Source organism: Amia ocellicauda, unplaced genomic scaffold, assembly GCF_036373705.1.
Source record: "Amia ocellicauda isolate fAmiCal2 unplaced genomic scaffold, fAmiCal2.hap1 HAP1_SCAFFOLD_157, whole genome shotgun sequence".
Classification (NCBI taxonomy): Eukaryota; Metazoa; Chordata; class Actinopteri; order Amiiformes; family Amiidae; genus Amia; species Amia ocellicauda.
The window spans coordinates 35,001-45,000 of NW_027102720.1; positions in this window are offsets into that span (position 1 = coordinate 35,001).

The following is a 10,000-nucleotide window of genomic DNA, read 5'->3' on the forward strand; positions in this document are numbered from 1 at the left end:
TGATTTTTTTTCCGCCGGCCGCCTGGTCGCCCTAATGCAAAGTCAATGGGAGTGAGGAGATAGAAAATTTTTCAAAGTTTTTCACTCGGCCGCCTGGTCCCCTAACTCGAAAATTTTAAAGTGCTCCCATCGGTCCCGGGATAGGGTGGCTGATAGCTGGGAGCCCCCTGAGCACTGCCCCGGTGTTAGTTTTCGGAGAAATGCCCCCGTTGATTTGTTATGATTTTTTTTCCGCCGGCCGCCTGGTCGCCCTAATGCAAAGTCAATGGGAGTGAGGAGATAGAAAATTTTTCAAAGTTTTTCACCCGGCCACAAACGACTCCAAAACACACTGGGGCTGTGGCTGGGACTCTCACCAGGACTGCCCCCTACTTTATTTATGGATTAAAAAGCATTCTATATTAATTTTTCGATTTTTGGGACCCGGGACGCCTGGTCACCTAACTCCCCTTCTATCCCTATGGGGGGGGACGGGGACATCGAAAACGCTCCCATCGCTGCCGAGGCACGCTGCGGGGACTCTCCCTACCATCGCCCCATGCTTCCTTTGAAGAATATATGACGTTTTTCAATTTTCACCGACATTTGAAAATCAAAACTTCAGAACATTTCATAGTTATTCTCAATGGGTTGTCTAGGGGCACACATCTCTAAACTGGGGGAAATGCTCAAAATGATTAAAAAGAAAAACAATGCCCCCAGACCCGGGGGGCTGATAGCTGGGAGCCCCCTGAGCACAGCCCCGGTGTTAGTTTCTGGAGAAATGCCCCCGTTGATTTGTTATGATTTTTTTTCCGCCGGCCGCCTGGTCGCCCTAATGTAAAGTCAATGGGAGTGAGGAGATAGAATATTTTTCAAAGTTTTTCACTCGGCCGTCTGGTCCCCTGACTCGAAAATTTTAAAGTGCTCCCATCGGTCCCAGGGTAGGGTGGCTGATAGCTGGGAGCCCCCTGAGCACTGCCCCGGTGTTAGTTTCTGGAGAAATGCCCCCGTTGATTTGTTATGATTTTTTTTCCGCCGGCCGCCTGGTCGCCCTAATGCAAAGTCAATGGGAGTGAGGAGATAGAATATTTTTCAAAGTTTTTCACTCGGCCGTCTGGTCCCCTGACTCGAAAATTTTAAAGTGCTCCCATCGGTCCCAGGGTAGGGTGGCTGATAGCTGGGAGCCCCCTGAGCACTGCCCCGGTGTTAGTTTCTGGAGAAATGCCCCCGTTGATTTGTTATGATTTTTTTTCCGCCGGCCGCCTGGTCGCCCTAATGCAAAGTCAATGGGAGTGAGGAGATAGAATATTTTTCAAAGTTTTTCACTCGGCCGTCTGGTCCCCTGACTCGAAAATTTTAAAGTGCTCCCATCGGTCCCAGGGTAGGGTGGCTGATAGCTGGGAGCCCCCTGAGCACAGCCCCGGTGTTAGTTTCTGGAGAAATGCCCCCGTTGATTTGTTATGATTTTTTTTCCGCCGGCCGCCTGGTCGCCCTAATGCAAAGTCAATGGGAGTGAGGAGATAGAATATTTTTCAAAGTTTTTCACTCGGCCGTCTGGTCCCCTGACTCGAAAATTTTAAAGTGCTCCCATCGGTCCCGGGATAGGGTGGCTGATAGCTGGGAGCCTCCTGAGCACTGCCCCGGTGTTAGTTTCTGGAGAAATGCCCCCGTTGATTTGTTATGATTTTTTTTCCGCCGGCCGCCTGGTCGCCCTAATGCAAAGTCAATGGGAGTGAGGAGATAGAATATTTTTCAAAGTTTTTCACTCGGCCGTCTGGTCCCCTGACTCGAAAATTTTAAAGTGCTCCCATCGGTCCCAGGGTAGGGTGGCTGATAGCTGGGAGCCCCCTGAGCACAGCCCCGGTGTTAGTTTCTGGAGAAATGCCCCCGTTGATTTGTTATGATTTTTTTTCCGCCGGCCGCCTGGTCGCCCTAATGCAAAGTCAATGGGAGTGAGGAGATAGAATATTTTTCAAAGTTTTTCACTCGGCCGTCTGGTCCCCTGACTCGAAAATTTTAAAGTGCTCCCATCGGTCCCGGGATAGGGTGGCTGATAGCTGGGAGCCTCCTGAGCACTGCCCCGGTGTTAGTTTCTGGAGAAATGCCCCCGTTGATTTGTTATGATCCGTAGTTGCCGGCCGGCCGCCCGGCATTGCTCTATCGGATGGAGCGTGGGCTGGCTATGGGAGATTTAGCGATTTTCGGAACCGGCCCCGATGGCCCCCCAAACCGGGTGGCCACGAGGTGGGACCCCCCTGAGCACTGCCCCGGTGTTAGTTTTCCGAGAAATGCCCCCGTTGATTTGTTATGATCCGTAGTTGCCGGCCGGCCGCCCGGCATTGCTCTATCGGATGGAGCGTGGGCTGGCTATGGGAGATTTAGCGATTTTCGGAACCGGCCCCGATCGCCCCCCAAACCGGGTGGCCACGAGGTGGGACCCCCCTGAGCACTGCCCCGGTGTTAGTTTTCGGAGAAATGCCCCCGTTGATTTGTTATGATCCGTAGTTGCCGGCCGGCCGCCCGGCATTGCTCTATCGGATGGAGCGTGTGCTGGCTATGGGAGATTTAGCGATTTTCGGAACCGGCCCCGATCGCCCCCCAAACCGGGTGGCCACGAGGTGGGACCCCCCTGAGCACTGCCCCGGTGTTAGTTTTCGGAGAAATGCCCCCGTTGATTTGTTATGATCCGTAGTTGCCGGCCGGCCGCCCGGCATTGCTCTATCGGATGGAGCGTGGGCTGGCTATGGGAGATTTAGCGATTTTCGGAACCGGCCCCGATCGCCCCCCAAACCGGGTGGCCACGAGGTGGGACCCCCCTGAGCACTGCCCCGGTGTTAGTTTTCGGAGAAATGCCCCCGTTGATTTGTTACGATTATTTTTCGCCCAGGCGATGTGCCTTTTCATTTTGTTTTGCACTTTCCTTCATTCCTTGGTGCATGCTACCATCTAACGGACACATTTCGGTACTGCAGTTTGAAAGTAATTTCCCCGTCTAGGGATCTCTCAATGCCCTGGGCTGCGAAAGGAGGGCAAGGACACCCTATGTTCTCATGAGTGCAAAGCCCCCCCGGCTTCAAGGCATTCCAAAAGGAAAACCGGAGACACTGCTGTACACACACACACACACACACACACACACACACACACACACACACACACACACACACACACACACAGAGAGAGAGAGAGAGAGAGAGAGAGAGAGAGAGAGAGATAGAGAGAGAGTAGTCACACAGTGGAATAAACTCCCCAGCGATGTGGTAGAAGCTGAAAGTTGGGGAACATTGTGATGGTCTATATTTCTTGGCAGATAATAAAAGATGCTCTTATCATGCCTCCGTTGATGTGTTATGATCCATAGGTTGCCGGCCGCCCGGCATTGCTCTGATCGGATGGACCGTGGGCTGCCTATGGCAGAGTATGGGCGATTCTTCAGCCGGCCCCGATGGCCCCCCAAACCGGGTGGCCACGAGGTGGGACCCCCCTGAGCACTGCCCCGGTGTTAGTTTTCGGAGAAATGCCCCCGTTGATTTCTTATGATCCGTAGTTGCCGGCCGGCCGCCCGGCATTGCTCTATCGGATGGAGCGTGGGCTGGCTATGGGAGATTTAGCGATTTTCGGAACCGGCCCCGATCGCCCCCCAAACCGGGTGGCCACGAGGTGGGACCCCCCTGAGCACTGCCCCGGTGTTAGTTTTCGGAGAAATGCCCCCGTTGATTTGTTATGATCCGTAGTTGCCGGCCGGCCGCCCGGCATTGCTCTATCGGATGGAGCGTGGGCTGGCTATGGGAGATTTAGCGATTTTCGGAACCGGCCCCGATCGCCCCCCAAACCGGGTGGCCACGAGGTGGGACCCCCCTGAGCACTGCCCCGGTGTTAGTTTTCGGAGAAATGCCCCCGTTGATTTGTTATGATCCGTAGTTGCCGGCCGGCCGCCCGGCATTGCTCTATCGGATGGAGCGTGGGCTGGCTATGGGAGATTTAGCGATTTTCGGAACCGGCCCCGATGGCCCCCCAAACCGGGTGGCCACGAGGTGGGACCCCCCTGAGCACTGCCCCGGTGTTAGTTTTCCGAGAAATGCCCCCGTTGATTTGTTATGATCCGTAGTTGCCGGCCGGCCGCCCGGCATTGCTCTATCGGATGGAGCGTGGGCTGGCTATGGGAGATTTAGCGATTTTCGGAACCGGCCCCGATCGCCCCCCAAACCGGGTGGCCACGAGGTGGGACCCCCCTGAGCACTGCCCCGGTGTTAGTTTTCGGAGAAATGCCCCCGTTGATTTGTTACGATTATTTTTCGCCCAGGCGATGTGCCTTTTCATTTTGTTTTGCACTTTCCTTCATTCCTTGGTGCATGCTGCCATCTAACGGACACATTTCGGTACTGCAGTTTGAAAGTAATTTCCCCGTCTAGGGATCTCTCTCTCGTCTAGGGACACTGCTGTACACACACACACACACACACACACACACACACACACACACACACACACACACACACACACACACAGTGAGAGAGAGGGAGAGATAGAGAGAGAGAGAGGTGGAGAGGGAGAGAGAGGTGGAGATAGAGAGATGGAGATAGAGATGGAGATAGAGAGAGATGGAGATAGAGAGAGAGATGGAGATGGAGAGAGAGATGGTGATAGAGAGATAGAGATAGAGAGAGAGATGGTGATAGAGAGAGAGATGGTGATAGAGAGATGGAGATAGAGAGAGAGATGGTGATAGAGAGAGAGTCGTCACACTCTGGAACAAACTCCCCAGAAGCTGAAAGTTGGGGAACATTATGATGATCTTTATTTCTTGGCAGATAATAAATGATGATCTTACAGAGGGCGACTTACAACACCAGTGCAAACATACAGCGAAGGACAAGGCATCAATCGCGACAGAATCCCTTGAGTTAAAGCAGCAGATTCAGAATAACACACGTCAAAACAGACTGGAGACTAAAACGAGCACGAAAGGTGTCGAATATGTGGCCTCCTCTCGCTTGTAAACTCTCTCGTGTTCCTGTCGATGGGGTCGGCGGCTCGGGGCAGCGGCCTAGCAGCAGCAGGCAGGCCACCCGGCTGCCTGGGGCTGACCTCCGGGGCAGGCAGGCAGGCAGACCTCCAGGGCAGGCAGGCAGGCAGGCAGGCAGACCTCCAGGGCTAACAGGCTGACCTCCAGGGCTGGCAGGCTGACCTCCAGGGCTGGAAGGCAGGATGGCAGACCTCCAGGGCAGGCAGGCAGGCAGGCAGGCAGGCAGGCAGACCTCCAGGGCTGGCAGGGAGACCTCCAGGGCTGGCAGGCAGGCAGGCAGGGCTGTGTGGCTGGGGAGGGCAGGCTGGCAGGCAGGTAGGCCGTGCTGCTGCCAGGGCTGGAAGGCTGACCTCCAGGGCAGGCAGGCAGGCAGACCTCCAGGGCAGGCAGGCAGGTAGGCCGTGCTGCTGCCAGGGCTGGCAGGCTGACCTCCAGGGCAGGCAGGCAGGCAGGCAGACCTCCAGGGCTGGCAGGCTGACCTCCAGGGCAGGCAGGCAGGCAGGCAGGCAGACCTCCAGGGCTAACAGGCTGACCTCCAGGGCTGGCAGGCTGACCTCCAGGGCTGGAAGGCAGGATGGCAGACCTCCAGGGCAGGCAGGCAGGCAGGCAGGCAGGCAGGCAGACCTCCAGGGCTGGCAGGGAGACCTCCAGGGCTGGCAGGCAGGCAGGCAGGGCTGTGTGGCTGGGGAGGGCAGGCTGGCAGGCAGGTAGGCCGTGCTGCTGCCAGGGCTGGAAGGCTGACCTCCAGGGCAGGCAGGCAGGCAGACCTCGAGGGCAGGCAGGCAGGTAGGCCGTGCTGCTACCAGGGCAGGCAGGCAGACCTCCAGGGCTAACAGGCTGACCTCCAGGGCAGGCAGTGCTGCTACCAGGGCTGGATAGCAGACCTCCAGGGCTGGATAGCAGACCTCCAGGGCAGGCAGTGCTGCTACCAGGGCAGGCAGGCTGTCCTCCAGGGCTGGATAGCAGACCTCCAGGGCTAACAGGCAGACCTCCAGGGCAGGCAGGCAGACCTCCAGGGCTGGATAGCTGACCTCCAGGGCTGGATAGCAGACCTCCAGGGCTAACAGGCTGACCTCCAGGGCTAACAGGCAGACCTCCAGGGCAGGCAGGCAGACCTCCAGGGCAGGCAGTGCTGCTACCAGGGCTGGATAGCAGACCTCCAGGGCTAACAGGCAGACCTCCAGGGCTGGAAGGCAGGCAGTGCTGCTACCAGGGCAGGCAGGCTGTCCTCCAGGGCTGGAAGGCAGACCTCCAGGGCAGGCAGGCAGACCTCCAGGGCAGGCAGTGCTGCTACCAGGGCTGGATAGCAGACCTCCAGGGCTGGAAGGCAGGCAGGCAGACCTCCAGGGCAGGCAGTGCTGCTACCAGGGCTGGATAGCAGACCTCCAGGGCTGGAAGGCAGACCTCCAGGGCAGGCAGGCAGACCTCCAGGGCAGGCAGTGCTGCTACCAGGGCTGGATAGCAGACCTCCAGGGCTAACAGGCAGACCTCCAGGGCTGGCAGTGCTGCTACCAGGGCAGGCAGGCTGTCCTCCAGGGCTGGATAGCAGACCTCCAGGGCAGGCAGTGCTGCTACCAGGGCTGGATAGCAGACCTCCAGGGCAGGCAGTGCTGCTACCAGGGCAGGCAGTGCTGCTACCAGGGCAGGCAGGCTGTCCTCCAGGGCTGGATAGCAGACCTCCAGGGCAGGCAGTGCTGCTGCCAGGGCAGGCAGGCAGACCTCCAGGGCTAACAGGCTGACCTCCAGGGCTAACAGGCAGACCTCCAGGGCTGGCAGGCTGACCTCCAGGGCTGGAAGGCAGGATGGCAGACCTCCAGGGCAGGCAGGCAGGCAGGCAGGCAGGCAGGCAGACCTCCAGGGCTGGCAGGGAGACCTCCAGGGCTGGCAGGCAGGCAGGCAGGGCTGTGTGGCTGGGGAGGGCAGGCTGGCAGGCAGGTAGGCCGTGCTGCTACCAGGGCAGGCAGGCAGACCTCCAGGGCTAACAGGCTGACCTCCAGGGCAGGCAGTGCTGCTACCAGGGCTGGATAGCAGACCTCCAGGGCTGGATAGCAGACCTCCAGGGCTAACAGGCAGACCTCCAGGGCTGGCAGGCAGGCAGGCAGACCTCCAGGGCAGGCAGTGCTGCTACCAGGGCTGGATAGCAGACCTCCAGGGCAGGCAGTGCTGCTACCAGGGCAGGCAGTGCTGCTGCCAGGGCTGGATGGCAGGCAGGCAGACCTCCAGGGCTAACAGGCTGACCTCCAGGGCAGGCAGGCTGTCCTCCAGGGCTGGATAGCAGACCTCCAGGGCAGGCAGTGCTGCTACCAGGGCAGGCAGGCTGTCCTCCAGGGCTGGATAGCAGACCTCCAGGGCAGGCAGTGCTGCTACCAGGGCAGGCAGGCTGTCCTCCAGGGCTGGATAGCAGACCTCCAGGGCAGGCAGTGCTGCTACCAGGGCAGGCAGGCTGTCCTCCAGGGCTGGATAGCAGACCTCCAGGGCAGGCAGTGCTGCTACCAGGGCTGGATAGCAGACCTCCAGGGCTGGATGGCAGGCAGGCAGACCTCCAGGGATGGATAGCAGACCTCCAGGGCTGGAAGGCAGGCAGGCAGACCTCCAGGGCAGGCAGTGCTGCTACCAGGGCTGGATAGCAGACCTCCAGGGCTAACAGGCAGACCTCCAGGGCTGGAAGGCAGGCAGTGCTGCTACCAGGGCAGGCAGGCAGACCTCCAGGGCTAACAGGCTGACCTCCAGGGCAGGCAGTGCTGCTACCAGGGCTGGATAGCAGACCTCCAGGGCTAACAGGCAGACCTCCAGGGCTGGAAGGCAGGCAGTGCTGCTACCAGGGCAGGCAGGCTGTCCTCCAGGGCTGGAAGGCAGACCTCCAGGGCAGGCAGGCAGACCTCCAGGGCAGGCAGTGCTGCTACCAGGGCTGGATAGCAGACCTCCAGGGCTGGAAGGCAGGCAGGCAGACCTCCAGGGCAGGCAGTGCTGCTACCAGGGCTGGATAGCAGACCTCCAGGGCTAACAGGCAGACCTCCAGGGCTGGAAGGCAGGCAGTGCTGCTACCAGGGCAGGCAGGCTGTCCTCCAGGGCTGGAAGGCAGACCTCCAGGGCAGGCAGGCAGACCTCCAGGGCAGGCAGTGCTGCTACCAGGGCTGGATAGCAGACCTCCAGGGCTGGAAGGCAGGCAGGCAGACCTCCAGGGCAGGCAGTGCTGCTACCAGGGCTGGATAGCAGACCTCCAGGGCTAACAGGCAGACCTCCAGGGCTGGAAGGCAGGCAGTGCTGCTACCAGGGCAGGCAGGCTGTCCTCCAGGGCTGGAAGGCAGACCTCCAGGGCTGGCAGTGCTGCTACCAGGGCTGGATAGCAGACCTCCAGGGCAGGCAGGCAGACCTCCAGGGCAGGCAGTGCTGCTACCAGGGCTGGATAGCAGACCTCCAGGGCTGGATAGCAGACCTCCAGGGCTAACAGGCAGACCTCCAGGGCTGGCAGGCAGGCAGGCAGACCTCCAGGGCAGGCAGTGCTGCTACCAGGGCTGGATAGCAGACCTCCAGGGCAGGCAGTGCTGCTACCAGGGCAGGCAGTGCTGCTGCCAGGGCTGGATGGCAGGCAGGCAGACCTCCAGGGCTAACAGGCTGACCTCCAGGGCAGGCAGGCTGTCCTCCAGGGCTGGATAGCAGACCTCCAGGGCAGGCAGTGCTGCTACCAGGGCAGGCAGGCTGTCCTCCAGGGCTGGATAGCAGACCTCCAGGGCAGGCAGTGCTGCTACCAGGGCAGGCAGGCTGTCCTCCAGGGCTGGATAGCAGACCTCCAGGGCAGGCAGTGCTGCTACCAGGGCAGGCAGGCTGTCCTCCAGGGCTGGATAGCAGACCTCCAGGGCAGGCAGTGCTGCTACCAGGGCTGGATAGCAGACCTCCAGGGCTGGATGGCAGGCAGGCAGACCTCCAGGGATGGATAGCAGACCTCCAGGGCTGGAAGGCAGGCAGGCAGACCTCCAGGGCAGGCAGTGCTGCTACCAGGGCTGGATAGCAGACCTCCAGGGCTAACAGGCAGACCTCCAGGGCTGGAAGGCAGGCAGTGCTGCTACCAGGGCAGGCAGGCAGACCTCCAGGGCTAACAGGCTGACCTCCAGGGCAGGCAGTGCTGCTACCAGGGCTGGATAGCAGACCTCCAGGGCTAACAGGCAGACCTCCAGGGCTGGAAGGCAGGCAGTGCTGCTACCAGGGCAGGCAGGCTGTCCTCCAGGGCTGGAAGGCAGACCTCCAGGGCAGGCAGGCAGACCTCCAGGGCAGGCAGTGCTGCTACCAGGGCTGGATAGCAGACCTCCAGGGCTGGAAGGCAGGCAGGCAGACCTCCAGGGCAGGCAGTGCTGCTACCAGGGCTGGATAGCAGACCTCCAGGGCTAACAGGCAGACCTCCAGGGCTGGAAGGCAGGCAGTGCTGCTACCAGGGCAGGCAGGCTGTCCTCCAGGGCTGGAAGGCAGACCTCCAGGGCTGGCAGGCTGACCTCCAGGGCAGGCAGGCCGGGCCCCCGGTGCTGCATCTCGGCCGCTGCCTGGGGCGGACCGGCCCGGGTGCCCTTGCGCTTTTTCGACACCAGGGGGCAGTTGGGTGCCATTCCGTCCCTCGTGTGGCGAAATGGCGGTACTGCACCTCCGCCTTTTTGCTGGAGAAAGTCCGCAGTCGGGACAATGCGCCACACGGTCCGTCGGCAGGAGGCCCGGGCCCGGGCACAACTCCCCGGTGGGGACGGACGCCGGGCTGGAGCTTTCCTCCAGCGCAACACACACTCACTCACTCACTGACCGACCGACTGACTGCAGGAAAGGCTCCCGGCTCCCAGCGCTCAGTCAGCAGGCCTACTCCTCCCCGGTGGGGACGGACGCCGGGCTGGAGCTTTCCTCCAGCGCAACACACACTCACTCACTCACTGACCGACCGACTGACTGCAGGAAAGGCTCCCGGCTCCCAGCGCTCAGTCAGCAGGCCTACTCCTCCCCGGTGGGGACGGA